Source organism: Peromyscus maniculatus, chromosome 7, assembly GCF_049852395.1.
Source record: "Peromyscus maniculatus bairdii isolate BWxNUB_F1_BW_parent chromosome 7, HU_Pman_BW_mat_3.1, whole genome shotgun sequence".
Lineage (NCBI taxonomy): Eukaryota > Metazoa > Chordata > Mammalia > Rodentia > Cricetidae > Peromyscus > Peromyscus maniculatus.
In genome coordinates, this window is record NC_134858.1 from 68,740,841 (window position 1) to 68,759,147 (window position 18,307).

The window sequence follows — 18,307 nt, forward strand, 5'->3', positions numbered from 1 at the left end:
AATATAATACATATATATACATATGTATATGTGTTTATATAAATGTTATATATTCACACACACACACATATGACAGAAGATCTGAGGCTTTCTTCTGCCCTCCATGTACGCTCCTTGGGTATAGGCAAACACACACTTAAAAACAAACACTTTGTACATATGCATATTAAGCAATAATACAAACCTCTACAGAGTCCTGTAAAGGTAGATAGGAATGCATTATAGGATTTCATTGTAGTGTTGTTTTTCCCTACAGAGTGAACAAGACTACTTATAAAAACAGATGACTGCAGTACTTAGGTAGCCACAGCTCATTGCAAACACAATTACTGATGTTTTTGATGTAGCATATTAATATGGTCTGAACAATACCCATTATATCTCTTATCTTACAATATGAACATTTTTCTTATTTCCTTTTCTTATTGTTTTATTTGAAATCATTACAGAAGTAATAAATCAATAATTAAACCAACATCCTTATATGGTTCCTTAGTTTAAACACAATGTCTCTGGTACATCCACCATTCATACTTCTATTAGCATGCTAAGAGTTTTTGTTAATTTCTAAGACATACACTCATTTATTTATCCAGATAAGTTTCACTATTCAGCTCTGGTTGACCTGGATCTCAATATGTAGTATAGTTGGGAACTCACAGAGCTCTGCCTGCCTCTGCCTCTTGAGTACTGGGATTAAGGGTGTGTTGTACACCAGCATGCTTGAAACCGAAGACACCGAAGACATTTAAATAAATATATTTATATATTTTCCATTTCTCTCTCTCTCTCTCTCTCTCTCTCTCTCTCTCTCTCTCTCTCTCTCTCTCTCTCTCTCTCTCTCTCTCTCTGCTACATGTATGAGGATGCCCTGAAAAGCCAGAAGAAAGTGTCAGGAAGTTAATAAGCAGTTGTGAGCTGCTTGTTACCGGTTTTGGAAACCAAACTCAGGTCCTCTGAAAAAGCAGAACAAATTCTTTCCTTTAAAAAAAAGCATATTTTATGTACTTTATTATTTAAAAACACTTAAAAAATTTCAAGTTAGCAGTAAAATATTGGCCACAATATTTTACTAATTAGCACTATATACATTTTAAAGCTAACTAACATTGTTTCACTGCACATGATTGTAAAGTAAGAAGCTCATTTCAAATGTCAAACTAGTCTCAACATGTGGTCATTAAATCATTTTCAGCTCCAGGCACAAATATTTATTTTAAAAACTAATTTAACTACATTAACATATTTGTCAATCTAACAAAATCAAAGTATTATAGTTTAAAGCAGCATTTAACCTCTGAAATTATTCTAAAAAGAAAACACATAAAGAAGTTGAGAAATCAGCTATAAAAACAAGTAACAACTCATCTGCTTTCTTAGAAAACTCTTATTTTGTTATTCTTCCAGAATGAACTTTTAACCTCCAAGCCATGGCTCCAGCCCTGCTAAGAGGCAATATTAAACATGGATGGTCATTGAATTTCATCAAATGGCTTTAGAATACTGAATGAGTTTATGTTGAATAAGTTCTTCCATTTTTATGTTATTAGCTAATTACATTGTTAAATGTTTCGCTCTTGAATAGCTTTGTATATCACACATGTAAATGGATAAGACCAAACGGCTCCCCATAATGTGATTTCATGAACATTCATTCAGGAAAGTTTTATTGCTAGTATCTAGCTTTATTTTTGAATATTTAGGGAATATGTTATCTAAGATTTCAGCTTTGGAATATCTTTAAAAAGTCATTGGGGTCAATATATGATCAAAGCTTTTAAAGTTCTGGAAACTTCCAAAGTCTATCTTTGCGTATATATTCATGTAGTCAAGGTTAATGATTATTTAAACTTGTGCTGCTTTATTATAATTAGTGTAGTAGTTTCTTATGTTGCATAACAAATTACCAGCAATGGGCATTATCCCAAGCTTGATTCCAATCAACACAAATGTGTTGTGGCACAGATTCAAGGGACCAATAATCCAGCCTAGTGTAGATGCTTCTCTGCTCAGGACCTCATGAGGCTGAGATCAAGGTGCTGGCCACTACATCATCAATTGGAGGCTTGGACAGCAGAAGGTCAGTATGTAGGTACCCTCAGGGTGTTGGCAGACTTTCCTTGTTGGAAGACTAAGGTTTCATTGTGTGGCCAGCAATTGGCTGTAGGTTGCTAGCCACTGTCCTTTGGTTCTTATAATGCGACCCCCTCCACAGATCTTTTCAAACTGAAATCATTTACTTTAAGGGGATTTCAGTACACTTTAAGGGCTCACCTAATCAGCTATAGCCATTGGGAATAATTATCCTCTTATCAAGTGAAAGTCAACTGATTTGGGGATCTTGCATCTGGATACCCCCCCCCCATGCCTTCTAGTATAACTTGATCGCAGCATAGGCAAGCTCTCATTGTATTCACAAAGAAAATCTGGCTCATACTCAGGTGGACTATAGTATGTATGTGCACTAGAGTGGGAAACCCAGAGGCCATCCTAGAATTCTGCTTGCTCCTCTTTACCTATCTGGTATTTCCCAATTCTGGGGAAAGACTACTCAAAGCCTCCAAGATGGCGGCTGTGTAAAGTGCTTCCGGCTTCAGTGGAAAGTTTTGCTCTCTGTATCAGCACTGTGTTGCCTGCGACACTGGTAAGCCCTGTGTGTTTCCTACATTTCTCCTTCCTCTGTCTCTCTTGTTAGGGTGCGTCCCAAGAAGAGACTCTTGCGACAGCTCCTGAGGTCAGGACTGAAACAGCATCTGTTTATAGTCCACATGTTGTCACTCATCGGATGGCTCACCTTGCTGGCATGAGGCCACATCCACACCTGCAGCCTCTCCACCTTGCCTGGCTCTTCCCTCAGCTCCTTCAACTCCCACACGAGGTGTGAACATATTGAACTCCACAACGAAGCCTCCTAGCTTCTGCAGCCCATCCGTGTCATCCAAGGTCAGAGGTCATTGGAACTGATGAATTTCAGTATCAGTTTGTTCTCATAAACCCCCGATGACGATGGCAGGTTCCTGAGTACTCTTGATGTCCCTCTCTTGGTGACCGCCCACCATCTTCTCTTCCTGATCTTCTTATGAACTTCAAGTTTCAGGTATGAAGCAATAAATCTGTCAGAGGCAGCCAAACAGCTCCTAGAACTGCACAAGGCTGATTCCTGAAATATATTTCCTCATATAGACACATAGGTAATACATACACATGTCTATGTGTATGTATTATTTATGCAGATTATACATAGAGATATATGGTGTAGATATATATGTGATTATACAACTGCTGTATGTAGTTTTGCTTCTCTGCACCCTAAGCAGTTTTTGTATGAATTTTCACCAGCATTACAGCTTTCCCAGTGAGCTATGCTTTTTGTCGAAGTAAAATTTTCCCTTTGAACATTAAATAGTTTATGTCTTCTAATTTAAATAATAATCATCACTCCCATTTTTGTGTTTGTTCACTATTTTTGCTTGCCCCTCAGTTTTCAATCTGTTGAATAAAAATTAGATCGACAAAGATTAGCCGGGCGGTGGTGGCACATGCCTTTAATCCCAGCACTCGGGAGGCAGAGCCAGGTGGATCTCTATGAGTTCGAGGCCAGCCTGGGCTACCAAGTGAGTTCCAGGAAAGGCGCAAAGCTACACAAGAGAAACCCTGTCTCGAAAACAACAACAACAACAACAACAACAACAAAATTAGATCGACATTATATGCTTGTGGTCAGTCTTGTAGAGTTATTTATTTTACCAGTACAAGGTCATTTGACAAGCACAGATGCATTTGGGATGTTCCATACTCTCAGTGAATCTGTGCCTCAGGCTAAGTTTGAATAGAGGTAGGTGTATGAGTTCTGGTAAGCAGATTAACCAGCACACAGTAAATAAGACCCTCTTGTTGCCATTATAATTTACAGCTTTAATTGGTAAGGACAGGTTTGCACACACATGCACACACGCACACATGCACACACAAATATTTTAGTAAATTCTTACCTTTTCATAATGATTCATGTTGTCAATGTAACAAGCCAACAGATCTTGAAAGTTAAGTGGCTTCTCAACATTACAAGAAAGGTTTTGTTCTTTTTAGTAAACAAAGTCAACTTTTGAAATGTCAGTATTTATTTGAATAATAAAAAAACTTTTAGGATTTACTTTTAAAACTTAATTTATGTACATGTGTGCATGTCAGTGTGTGGGTATGTGCACAGTCATGCAGGTGCCCATGGAGGTCAGCAAAGGGCATCAGATTTCCTTATAGCTAGAGTTCCAGGTGGCTGGGAGCTGGGAGAGAACTCTGATCCTCGGCAAGGACAGCAAGTGCTCTTAAAAACTGAGTCATCACTGGGCAGTGGTGGCGCATGCCTTTAATCCCAGCACTCGGGAGGCAGAGGTAGGCGGATCTCTGGGAGTTCGAGGCCAGCCTGGTCTCCAAAGTGAGTTCCAGGAAAGGTGCAAAGCTACACAGAGAAACCCTGTCTCGAAAAAACAAAACAAAACAAAACAAAAAACCGAGTCATCTCTCTAGCCTCTTAGTTTTGAATTGAAAAGAAAAAACAATATTGAGTTGGTCTAAATGAGCCCCCACCCCCACTCAGAGTCACCTTGTAGATCATATCGCTTGAAAGGACATTGTTTTATACCTTTTCCTTTAGCAAAAAATCAGTGGTTCCCCATTGTCTATAAGGTAAAGACTAGAATTCCTACATCCATACTTAGGGTTTTCCACTGGTATGGTCCCTAAAAGGTTCATTCACTGGGAACTTGGTCCCCAGTGCAGCAGTGCTGAGAGCTGGGTCTGGCATCTGGTTCATGGAAGAGCTTCCCTGGTGAATGAACGGATCCATCTATGGACGATGAATGAATCTATGACTGAATGAATGAATCTGTAGATTAAGGGGCTATGGTGAGAGTGGCATACCTGCTTTGTTTTATCATGCAAGACACAGCCCCTGTGAGCAGAGCTAAATACACCTCTTTTCGTTATATACTGTCCATTCTCAGAGACTTTGTTACAGCAGCAGAAAATGGACCGAGGCAGCCAACAAGTGTGAGTTCTCCGTAACTGCCCAAATATGCACCTCAATATTCTCGGCATGAAATTTTACTTCCCTTGAGGGGACTCATATGGATTTCACAACATGCCTTGCTCACTTCTGCCTGCAAGCTCCTGCCTGTGCTGTATCTTTTCATCTAGAACGTTATTTTTGTGTAGTCTTCCTGTCTAAACGCTATTCACCTTGCCTTTTGATAACGAACGCCCTTTTCTTCCTTTTTAAAATTTGGTTATTTTTAAGTATGTCTCTGTGTGTGTTGGGATGTGTGTGCAGGGCCCATGGAGGACAAAAGAGAGGGTCTGATGCCCTGGAGCTAGAGGGACAGAGGGTCAGGAGCTACCTGACATGGATGCTGAGACCCGAGTCTCATTTGAGTAGAATGACTCATGTAGCCCTTAGGTCCAGCTTCTTATCTTCCCCATGCGTGCACATGTTCATACAGGCACTGTGTATAGTGTACTCAGGTCACAGTTCCTTCAGAACTAACAGTGCTGTTTCATATTTTTTAGTGTGGCCCAATGGGCTCAGGCGAACCTGTACTCTGTGGGTTCATGAACTTGACCACAACTCTTTCCCAGCAGGAGATACTTTGATAATAACTGGGACCCAAATCAGATTCGGGAAGGTTTCCCTCCACGCACACACAGAGTCCCTTTGATCATACTGTAAAATAGATGCAGCACTTTGGGGTGAGGAAGGCTGGCAGACATGGAGGTGGCCTTTCCCCAGGCTGTGGCCATCTCTGACCTGCTGAGCTTCACCTCTGGGCTACAGTCTTGGTCTTGCTCCTTTGTCCTAGTCTGCTTACATCTCAGGCCGGGATCCCAGAGATTCAAATTGCTGGTGAAGAGTTTGTCCTCTGCTTTCTTGGTTTTTTTTTCTCCACATGATGACCTCCTGCTGCTTGAAGTCCCTTCTGTCTTCCTCATCAGCAAGCAGATGCAAAGAGGACCTTACCGAAAACTTCTTGTTCAGGTCCCTCATGGTGGGAGTTGGGTCATGCCCTGCTAAGAACAGCCTTATGGGAATAGATTCTCCCTTCTGCTAGCGCACCATCCATGATTTCATACTTAGCGAATGTTTCTGTTGCGGTGCTGGGTCCAATTCCTGTGATCTTTCTTGATCAGTTGTAACTCCGTGTGTTGTGCTTTATTCTTGCTAATAAGAAGTAAATTTTCTGATAGTCACATCCTTTAAATGCTACTTTGACTTATTATATTCAGACTCTATGTGCAGACAGTCTTCAATGCCCACTCCCATTTTAATAGAGTTGTTGACATCAGGATAGGCAGCAAGCCGGTCAACAATAAGATAATACTCCTTCACTAAGTCTGTCAGCCTTCTCACAACCATCACCTTAAAATAATACCCCAGACTAGGCCCTCTGGACACGGAAGATGGTTGTTTGGCTCAAACTGTTTGGGGGGCACCCAGGCAGGGGGATCGGAATCTGTCCCTGGTGCATGGGCAGGCTTCTGGGAATCTGGTGCCTGTGGTGTGACACCTTGCACAGCCTTGGTGCAGTGGGAAGGGGCTTGGACCTGCCTAGGCTCAGTGAGCTGGGCTCTGCTGACTCCCCATGGGAGACCTTGATTTGGGGGATGTGGGGTGGCTTGGGAAAGAGGACTGGGGGATGGAAGAAGGAAGGAGGGGGGGTCTGTGGATAGCATGAGGAGTGAGTAGAAAATTTCTTTTTTTTTTTTTTTTTTTTTTCAGGGTATATACAATTTACTTTTGTTCAGTTAAGGCCCAGTTGCTAACATCAAATACTAAAAATTAAGCTACATAATAGCAAAAATGCATTTTTTTTTTTGTTCTTGTTTTGCTGTTTTTGTTTTGGCTGTCCTGGAACTTGCTCTGTAGACCAGACAGGCCTCAAACTCACAGAGATTCATATGTCTCTGCATCCAGAGTACTGGGACTAAAGGTATGCGCCACCACACCTGGAGAAAGTGCATATTTCAATCCACGTGATCTGGAAAGCACCGAGAGTTGTCAATCTGAAAGTCACAGACCTGCTTTCTGTGACATCATCCTGTTTCCCAGCACCTGGCACAGATCACTTTCCCCTTCCATCATTTGGATTCTGTCTTCACGGAGCTTATAGTCCGATGGAAAACACTAGGAAATCTTCCAAAAGTCCATGCACAAGATCTATGGGAGCCTCAGTGTGGTGGCGCACGCCTTGACTCACAGCACTCAGGAGGCAGAGGCAGGTGAATCTCTGTGAGTTCGAAGCCAGCCTGGTCTAGGGAGTTCCAGGAGAACAGTCTACCTAGAGGGAAAAGTGACAGGAAACCGTGTACCACACCTATAGATGTGTGCTGCTACCACAGGTCTCTGGAGACACTCACAGAAAACCCAGGACTTGCAGTCCATCTTGTGAAGGCTGGAGTCCATTCAAGATGATAGCCTTTCACGTGGAACCTTAAGTGAAATTCTGAGTGAAGTGAAGGGGAAACCTGTAAAAGTCATTTCCTAAATCAACCGAACTGAGAAAACCTTATAAAACACAACAAAGGTTGGCAGGCTGTCTCCCTGGGTAACGGCCATCACCATCAAGCCTGACGACCTGAGCCCCATCCCCAGGGCCCACATGGTGGATGGCAAGAGCCAACTGGTACAAGTTGTCTTCCACATGCCACACAGTGCACCCAAAGATATTAATTAATTAAAACAACTTGATAGAGATAGGAAAGCTTCTAAAAGAGGGACTGCAGGAAGCTCCAAACCAGGCAGGTCGGAGAAAAACATGGCACAGCCCAGAAATGCAAGTGATAGAGTCCTGTGGTACCACAGTGAGAGGCGAGCAGCCGGACTTTGGACTTGACTGCAAAAGCGTCCAAGAACCGAAGAGTTCTTCTTCATCAGGAGGGTGATTAGGAGTTGTGAAGCTGTTTCTTTCTTCAGGGAATGTGAGGGTCCTGGGGGTTGAGCCCAGAGCCTCGTGAATGTCATCAGGTAAGCTACACAGCTCCAGCCCAGAACTGTATTTCTGAACTTATCACTCCATTCTGGAAGGCCGTAGAGAAGTCCTGCTCAGGGCGGTAGCAGAGTTCTAGCACTCACTTCTCCGAGTGTTGTTTGCCACTGGTCCACAAAGAGGTAAAGTACCGAAATGGCGAGCAGACGTTAGGGATGCTTGTGACACGCCATCAAAACATCGGCATGCAAATTGGTGGTCCGTGGTCTGTCTCACCTGCTTAAACAGCACAGCAGCCAGGATGTGTTGTGTGAGGCAGGACAACGGATGCTTGCGTGTGAAATGTTCTGATCTTCCGGTGCTTCTCCTTGTAGGGCAGCGCCAGCCATGGCATGTCCCGCACGAAGTCCTGCCACTGCCGCTGGTCCTGGTCCGAGGACACGAAGACGATCTCCAGGCGGTGCGGGGGCTCTGGCTCAGCGGCCGCGCCCGCCCCTGCCCCGGCCCCCGGCCCGGCGGCCGTGTCCCCTCGCAGGCGGCCGTAGAAGGCGGCCAGGCTGGCGCTGAGCTGAGCGCAGGGGGCGCTCAGGCTGCACCCGAAGTAGAGCCCCAGCAGCGCGATGCCGCGGGCTCCCAGCGAGTGCACGTCCACCTCCTCGCCGCCGCCCGTCACCAGCTTGTCGCCCAGCAGCTCCTCTAGGAAGACCGACATCCTGGCCCACCGCAGCCCCAGCACGCGGGCGGGCGGGCGGGCGGGCGGGCAGGCTCACGGCTGCTACCCGGCTCGCTGGTCCGCGCGGCGGGCGGCCAGAAAATTTCTTAATAAAGAAAAAAAAAGAAAAGAAAAAACTCCAGGCTGACATGGGCACAGATGTGATGTATGACTCACATGGCTTTTCAGCTTGCATAAATTCAAAATCCTAACTTCTGTCCCGAGTCAGTTTTCTGGGTAAGTCTAGTTCTTTCAGGAGGTTTACAGATTCATGAGTATTCCTCTTGTCATTGAAAAGTTCAATTTGACCTACAAATTCAATTATAATTCCTTGATGCTCTAGCCTCTTTGTGGGCTGCTTAAAGACTAGGTGTATCTTCCCTGAAACAGTTTCCATTAAAGAGGAGACAGTGCTGTTCTGTTTGGCCAGCTTCAATTTTCATTTCTGCCATCTCCTGGTTTCCCCATCATTACGGGCAACATCAATCTCACAAATAGGACCAAAAAAGCCTCCAAGAAAACCCATTGTTACCACAACCAGGTCCCCCATGTCACTCAGCTTTCCTTCAGGAGAACTCTCAGTCTTGGGAATGGTTTTTGAAGTCAACTTTTGATAAGATTTTGGTGTGAATGTGGCTTATGACAGGTGCTGTGACATTTTCCAGAGACTGTCCCTCTTCAAGATCTCCTCAGCTGTGGGGTAGTCTGATGCAGCCTATTTTACCCAAGAACCCTGGCACAGGCATATTTATAAGATCCCAGAAATAAGCGTTTAGATATTAGCTTGGGTTAAACAAAACAAAACAAAACAAAACACATCAATAACACTGACAGCAGAGACTTGCTGCCCAGCACTGTACTCACAGACAAAGCTACACCATGAATTCAGCTGTGCCTGCTTGTAAAAGATCCTCTCAGTTGAGTTTGTTGACTATGGAATTCCCTTCTAGCAGAGGGGCGTGAGGAGGGTCATGGGACCCTCATCTGAGTATCTGGCCTCTCCTCTCAATCAACTGTATGCAATTCTTTCCTAATTGTACAAAGCCCTGGTGTCTTGGGGAAAGGCTAGAGTGTACATGGGGAAGAGCAGAGGCAGATGTTTCCAGCTGTGCAACTATAGGGAAGCCATTGTCCATGCTGAGTCTCTCCTCTGGGATTGCCCACACTTCTGTATGTAACCCCTCACACCATGCTTTGTAAGAAAGCCAATGAACTGACTGGTTCCCTAGAGTGGACTTTGGTGTGTTGGTTTGTCACTGTGACCTTAGGAGGAGGGGATTGTTCACATCTGCTCCAGGGAGGAATTTTGTCAACAATATCCCATCCTTTCTTTGTCCTGAGGCCCTCCTGTCTATACTTCTGGTCAGGAATTTAGGCACAAGATGAGGAATGGTGTCCCTTTGAGGCTGAATCCTAATTGGTCTTATAATAAAAACCTAGAGTCAGATATTGGGGTAAATGCTAAAAGATCAGAGGAAACAAGCCACAGCCACTTCTCATCTTGCCAACTCCTTAGCCGAAAGGGGAAGATTCTGTCTCCAAAAATCCTCAGACTGAATGCTCCTGAGTCCTCAGCCAAAAAGGGGGTGAACTCCTATTTCCTCCCGCCCAGCCATAACACTTCCTATCTCAACCTTCCTAGTGCTGGGATTAAAGGCATGAGATCTCAAGTACTGGGATTAAAGGCTCCCAAGTGTTGGGATTAAAGGTGTGAGCCATCACCACCTGGCTCTGTTTCTCTTTTAGACTAGATTAATCTCATGTAGTCCAGGCTGGCCTTGAACTCATAGTGATCTGCCTCTGCTTCCCAAGTGCTTGGATTAAAGGTGTGTGCCACCACTACCTGGCCTCTATGTCTAACCAGTGATCTTCTGGGTAAGTTAGCCCTCTGATCTTCAGACAAGCTTTATTTGTTAGAGCATATACAAAATTTCACCACAGATGAGAGATGGGCATGCCTTTGAGAAGAGGCAAAAGACAGAACACTGAACATTTCTACAGAGCTATGCCAAATATTCTGCATCAGGAATACTACCTCACTTTACTGTAAGCCCATAAACTATACACTAAAAAAAAAAGAACTACAGATCTTTTCTCTATAGGAAAGACACAGGCCATCTCACAAGGAAATTATCTCATAGAAGACGAATTTGAAAGTATTTTTCTAAAAATAGCTCTTCATCAGTGGGGTAACAGCTCCATGGATAAAGTACTTGACACACAAGCATGAAAATATGAATTCAATTCCCCAAACCTACATCTAAAAAAATAAGCCACATATGGTAGTATAAGCTTTTTTTTTTTTTTTTTCCAGAGCTGAGGACTAAACCCAGGGCCTTGCGCTTGCTAGGCAAGCACTCTACCACTGAGCTAAATCCCCAGCCCCAGTAGTATAAGCTTTTAATCAGCCTTGGGGAGGGAGACATGGAGTGAATCCCTCGGGCTCACTGTCCAGTCAGTCTAGACTAATTGGTGAGCTCTAGGCCAGTCAGAGTCCTTGCCTCAAAAAAGACACACACACACACACACACACACACACACACACACACACACACACGCACACACACACAAGTTAGGCATCAGAAGTTGTTCTCTGGCCTCACATACTCCACCACACTCATGCACTCACATAAATATGCACACATAGGCACACATACATATGCATGCACACACAAAATAGTTCATACATTTGCAAGAAGTATCTTGTTAAGACTCCAAAACAACCCTCTAAAGTACAAAAGGCATGCAAAAGTGGCAATGACTTATTTGTCCACGTCTCCTGCTATACTGCAGTGTCTGAAGGTTAGAATCTGCATTGGGATCGAGTATACCCATGGTACACAGGAGTTCCACAAGTATGTGCTGAGTTAGAGAAGAGACCCCTCTATTCAAGGGTGAGGAAACTGACCATCAGGCATGAGCAGTGGCCTGCCCAAGGACATTTGCTATAGGCAAATGAATAAGTGAGGATCCCAATGTCAACCTTCGGACCCCGGGTCCCAATAACTTACTACTATTTGTTGCTCAAGCACATGAGGAAATCCCACTTAGCAAAAACTGAAAGGAAATTTGGGATTATAAATGGAGTTTAGCTCGGGCTTTCAGAGTTTCTTTATAAATATGCTATTTGTAGAATAAATGCGCACAATTGGGGAAAGAGTCCATGAGTAGAGTTGAAGTTTACTGTGAGAGAAAGACTGTGGTCACAGACTTGTCCCGTACATGCCACCGGACCTGGATTGATTCCACAGTCCCAATCACGTGCTTCTCCACATGACATGCAGCTGGTCACACCGGCCAGGAGTGAACCATTGCATCCCATCTCCAAAATAACAAAGGCACATGGCTGGACCATGGTGCCCTGCCAACAGCAGTCAATGTTAGTGGCAAGGCAGTTAGTACTGTGATTGTGATGTTGTTATGACAGGAGCCCAAATTATTTACTAGGTTGGAGAGACAAGATAGAGTGCACGTGCCCCACATTTTAACAGTGAACTAGACAGGATCTGAGTAAGACTTTTGTTCCCCAGTATTTCCATGTATCTCCCAGCCCAATGCCTCTCACTAGCAAGGAAGCTGAACACAGCATTCCTGATTGCTCAGCAAATGGAACATGAGTTCATTGCTTGCTTTCTGAGCTCTGCCAATGGGGAGATCCCCCCTCAATCTCTGCTGGCTATTGTGTGTTAGTTACCCTCCATCCAAGCGCAAGAGCCTGGGAACTCCTTGTTCTAGTAAGTAACTGCCACCTGGCCAATCATTTTTTAAATTCTTTATTATTTTTATTTATGTCTTTATGTGTATATTTGAGTGTGTTGAGTGTATGTACATATGCATGCAGCACTCTCAGAGGCCAGAAAAGGGCATCAGATCTTCTAGACTTGAATTTATGGGTAGTTGTGAGCTACCATATGGGTGCTGGAAACAGAATCCAGGTCTTCTGCAAGAGCGGGAAGTGGTTTTAACCCCTGGGCTATCTTTCCAGTCCTTCCATCAATCATATATATCACCAATCAGGCCAATAAAAGTGCCACAGTGGAATACATTTCTTCTAGAAGTTTCTACACAAATCATAATTCTTGTGGGGCCATTACACACAGAGGACCAGTGTTTAGAGCTCTTCTCCTAATGGCTTATTTGTTGTGAAATCATGGACAGAAGCAAGCAGTAGAGATCACCCACTTATTTCTCAGGTAGGTGACTCCTTACTTTGTCCTCAGAGAAGACCTGGCATCTTTTCTCCTGAGGACCATTCTGAGGCTCTCCATTGCCTTCCAGAAGACACTGAGATACAAATGCAGGCAAGTGTTACTCATCTTCTGAAATTCCAGAGGGTGATTTGACAAATCAAAACATTAACTTAACTAGTGAGTGGAAAGTACAGTTCAATGGCCTCTAGGAACCTAAAACAAAATGTAGTTTTGAATGGACCATGACACAGAAAGTCAGTGCACAGCACACCACAGCAAAACCTTTGTCTCTGAGCCAAAGGTGTGTCTTCAAACGCTGTATTTCTGATGGACACGTCGTGTAAAGCACCTCTGCATGTCTTCCCATTTAGTCCACAGACTCTGGAGATTCCAGCTCTGTCTACTCATACAGTTTTTTTTCATTCTTTCTTTTCTTTAAACATTTGTTTGGTGTGCATGTGCATGTGAGTACATGTGCACGTGCCATGATGCTCATGTGGAGGTCAGAGGACACCTTTATTTTTTTTAAATAATTTATTTATTTTTTACTTTTTATAAACTGGTGTTTTGGCTGCAAGTATGTCTGTATGTGGGAATCAGATCCCTTGGAACAGGAGTTACAGACAGTTGTGAGTTGTCATGTGGGTGCTGGGAATTGAACCTGGGTCCTCTGGAAGAGCAGCCAGTGCTCTTAACCACTGAGCCACCTCTCCAGCCCCAGAGGACAACTTTCAAGCATCAGTTCTTTCCATGTGGGTCTTGGGGATTGGACTCAGATCTCAGGCTTGAGGATTTCAGCTGCTGGAATTTTTAATCTGCTGACCCCAGATAGATTTATTTCTAAATGATTAATCAAACCCTCACTTAGCTAAGTAGCTTTCCTAGCCGGAATGGTGAAAAGAAAAGTCATCAATCAATGATCACATAAGCAGGTAGGAAGTTATTTGGTCAGCTCACTTTGACTGAGGCATCTGAATGGAACACAGTCAGAGCTACTGTGTATGTACTGACAGGGCATCCTTGGACCCAGGCCTTTCATGTCCTCCCCCAAGCTTTAGTCATTGATCTTGTGGGTCCAAAGATGATAAACATTTGCTCAGAGAGAATTTGTTTAAGGGAAAGTGTGTTGACCAAATGAAGCAAGGCTCTCCAGTGCATGTTTGTTCCATGATATCAAAGCCTTCTTGACTGTTGACATTTGGCATGTTTTTGAAGGACAATAAGAAAAACATAATTGATTTGCTTCAAAATGGTAACCAAAATACCCTCATATGAGCATTTTTCTGTAACTTTAAATATGTTTTATATTTGGTACATGGAAAATTGTAAAGAATACCTTGAAAGTGGTCTGACCTGCTTTCTTGAAACATATTGACTGGATATATTGCCTATGTTGCTTATAGAGTGTGATTTATTCTTTTTGTTTTTTTCCATTGATTTTGTTCAGTTTAGCTAACATTTGATAAACATTTCAAAGTACAGTTTAATTACATGGTCTTAAATTTAAAAATCCTTCTGTCTCAGCTTCCCTAGTACTAAGATTACAGATGTGTGCCACCACATTGGACTTACTAAACGTTTTTGAGTGACTATGTACTTAGCACTTGGTCCTGGACACAGGAAGATTAAAGAAAAACAGCCCTGGAACCCAAGACACATATTTCTCTTCTACCACTTAGCATTTTCCTGAACATAGTCTTGGCAAATTTGGTGAATGCACACAAGGTCTGTATTATCAAGTAGCTTAGGGTGAAATTGAAGCAGAGCTGAGGACTAGCTAAGTACCAATCGCTTCATTTGGCAAGCTGTTGTCAAAGAAATTAACTTAGTAACACTCCCATTTTTCTTATAGATAAATAGGGTCACAGAATTGGGTGTGGGAAAGGTGGTGGTTCTGTGTATATATAACCTACCTGCTTGGCCATAATAAGGCATGAAAGCCCCAGTGCCTCCCAGTCATCTTGTGGTGAGGTCAAGGCCTGAACACAAATCCCTGCTCTCTCTCTCCCCTCTTGGATGTGCTTGTCTGTTGGTTTCATTGAAGTACAGTAGGCAGGTCAGGGCCAAAGGTCTAGTTGGAAGAAGAGCTGGAAGGTGGCTTTTGTATTTGTACATATGATAAAGAAAAATAGAACAAAGTGTTTTGTCAGGATATCTTACATCAAAAATAGTAGTGAAACTTGGGGAGACTTGAAGAAAGCGAAGATTAGAAGATTTCTAGAATGTTAAGGAATATAATATTATTAAGTTATGAGTGAGTAAAGTAAGTCTTAGTATACAGAAGTCCTGCAACGTTGGGCTCATATAAAGATGGTAATGAAAGTCTAAAGTCTTAAGTCTTATGGAAGAAGTGACAATCAGCTCTCAGCCCTGAGTAGGACATCTATGTCATCACATATACTCAAGGCTAAGGAAACCTCAGGAAAGAGGGGGCAGAAAGAATGTAAGAGACGAAGGATGGAGAGGAGTATTGCATGAAATTCGGACTTCTGCACATGACGTGGCCATTGCACCATTAACTCACAACAGCTGTGGTTACCTGAGCACCATCAAGCCAGTCAGTATTCCAGCATGGATGGAGAGGGGCTCAGAAGGTCCCAACCCCACCTGAGGACCTAGTGCTAGTTGATGGCTCCTGGGGAAGGGAGAGTCGGGGTGTGGCCACTAGTAGGTTGCCCAGGTTCCAGTGGATGGCCCCTCAACTATTCACATACAAGCTGCACTACCCAGATTCAGTGGGTGGAAAAGGAGGGGTGTGTGTGGAGAGATGAAGTTGAGGGGATTGGTAGGGGAGGGTTTGGGGGAAGGATGGGAAAGGTTGGATGTGATCAAAGTGTATGGAATTTACATTTACATCAAACAAAATTAAACTGACATCAAAGAATAAATAGAACTATTGTATACGCCAGGCAGTGGTGGCGCACACCTTTAATCCCAGCACTTGGGAGGCAGAGGCAGGTGGATCTCTGTCAGTTCGAGGCCAGCCTGGGCTACAAAGTGAGTTCCAGGAAAGGCGCAAAGCTACACAGAGAAACCTTGTCTCGAAAAAAATAAATAAAAAGATTTTTCAAAAGAAAATAAAAAAGAAAAGAATACTAAAAATGACTCTTCTCTGAAAGTAAGTTTGTGATCAAGGAGAATTGGTTGAGACTCAATAGGTTGTCTTCATGCTTGAGAAGATGGCACATCAGTAATTCTGACTCTCAAAAGTCTGAGACAGGCCCATCTAAAGAAGGTAATGAAAAGTCAAGGCCAACTCAGGTTACAGATTAAGTTCCAAGACAGCTTGGGGACCACAGTGAGACCCTGACTCAAAGTAAAAATAGGAAAAGGGGGAAGGGAGGGAACTGAAGGGAAGAGAGAGGAGAGGAGAGAAGAGAAGAGGAGGAGGAAGAAGGGAGGAAGAAAACAAAGGTCCTGGAAGATGACTCACATTCCAAGTTCACTCTGGCTTCTAAGCAAATGCCTCCTCTTTAGTTTACAGTGAAGGGTGGTTGTTTCGCTCCTGCTGGCACGTGTGCATGCCTCCTGGGCAGGGAATCCTACAGTGGAGGAATCTTAGAAAACACAGTCTGGAACCGAGAACTGGTGCCTTTATCAGTTCCTCAAAACCCCATAACCAAACTTCTTCTACCTAAAGGCTACTCCCCTCAAAAATGAATTACTTCATATTCTATACCGTGGCTTCTCCTTCCTGGTTCTAGATACATCTTCCCAAAGTTGATGCCTTCCATCTTGGGACTCCATTTCATATCCCCTTTCCTCAATCAGGTTTTCACCCCATGTGTCTGCTCTTGCTTTAGATGGTCCTGGTCCTCACACTTGTCTTCCAGATCAATCTTGGCAGTTCCTATGCCTTTACATATGTAACCAAGAAACTTTTTGTACTCAAAGCCCAATATCCTCCCCCTCATCACCTTGTTTTTGGGGGAAATGCAGACATTGGCTTGATTGAGGTACCTGTGTTGACTTCCGGGACCTACCCACAGAAGGAACCAGTTCCCTGGTCATGACTTGGCACTCAAGGCAAGCAATGATGGAAACCTATTTCTTATTCTTGAGAGAGATTAGAGGTCATGGTTGAGCTTGAAAACCCCAGAGTCAAGGACCTTGGGTTTCTATTTCTCTTCTACCATTTAGTAGGTATGGAACTTTCAGTTGGGAATCCCATCTTTGCCTCTCAGTCTCCCCATTTCCACAAAAAAAGACTTTCATCATGCAAACCTCACAGGCCAGCTCTGAGTAGCAAATGAATTATATGTCACCATTTGTAGGACACTTAGTAACTGCCACACGATAGTGTTCCCCTCTGTCAATACTTTTTCTAGATTCCAAACAGCCCTTTCCTTTATGACAACATCATGACCTCAGTTTCACAACACAGGTGAGTGGTTATAGTTTCGGAGTAACACCCTCTCGGCGTGTGATACAGGGCAGATGAGATTAGATAGGATAAGCTTGCTTTCCATTGGCCCCAGGCAGGCACCACGCAGCGCGACGAGGCACCACAGAAATCATTTCACAAATATCATTCTGGGTTCTCCTATACGATCGTCAGGCAGACGACAACATGAAAGGAGACATAAAGGGGTCTTAGAAAAAGTACCAAGTGTATTACATTCCCAGGTCCTAGACACTGGAGACATGGCATGCCATGCTACCACAGAAAGGTCTATATCCAAACTTAGGTTCTCCGGAAGAACGGCAAGGGTTCTTACCAGCTGGGTCCTCTCTCCAGCCTTGTCCCTGCGTTTAAAAACTTGGAAATGCTAACCAACTGTCTCACTTACACAGAGGGCCTGGTCCAGTTCCATGGGGGCTCCTCAGCTATCGGTTCACATTTTATGTGTTTCCACTAGGTTGGCTATTTGTCCCTGTGCTTTTTCCAATCAATGTCTCTTGCTCATATAATCCTCCCTCCCTCCCTCCCTCCCTCCCTGCCTGCCTCCCCCCCCCTCACTGATTGGACCCCCCAGGCAGTGGGACTGGGACCTGTCCTTGGTGCATTAGCTGGCTTTTTTGGAATCTAGGGCCTATGCTGAGACACTTTGCTCAGTCTTGGTGTAGGAAGGAGGGGACTGGACCTGCCTCAACTGAATCTACCAGGCTGGGCTGACTCCCCAGGGGAGACCTTGCCTTGGAGGAGGTGGGAATGGGGGATGGATTGGGAAGAAAGGCTGGGGGATGGGAGGAGGGAGGACAGGGGAATCCTTGGCTGATAGGTAAAATTAAATTAATTATAAAATAAAAATATTTTTTTAAAAAAAAATTTAAAAATATTTGGAAATGGGCTTCCTGGTATATACCTGGAATAAACAGCACTGGATGAATCCTGATCTGCATCAGGTATTTCCGGGTCCTGAATCCATGCTTTCCTCCAGAACATTTGCTCCACCCTCTTCTGATGGCTCAGTGATGTGCAACTT

At 43.8% G+C, this 18,307-nt stretch overlaps 1 pseudogene; it reads right to left on the reverse strand.

Annotated features, from left to right (window-relative positions):
• Window positions 1–5,479: 5,479 nt before the first annotated feature.
• On the reverse strand, window positions 5,480–9,217 carry LOC102908143 (vacuolar protein sorting-associated protein 26A-like; annotated as a pseudogene).
• Between the last annotated feature and the right edge of the window lie 9,090 nt (window positions 9,218–18,307).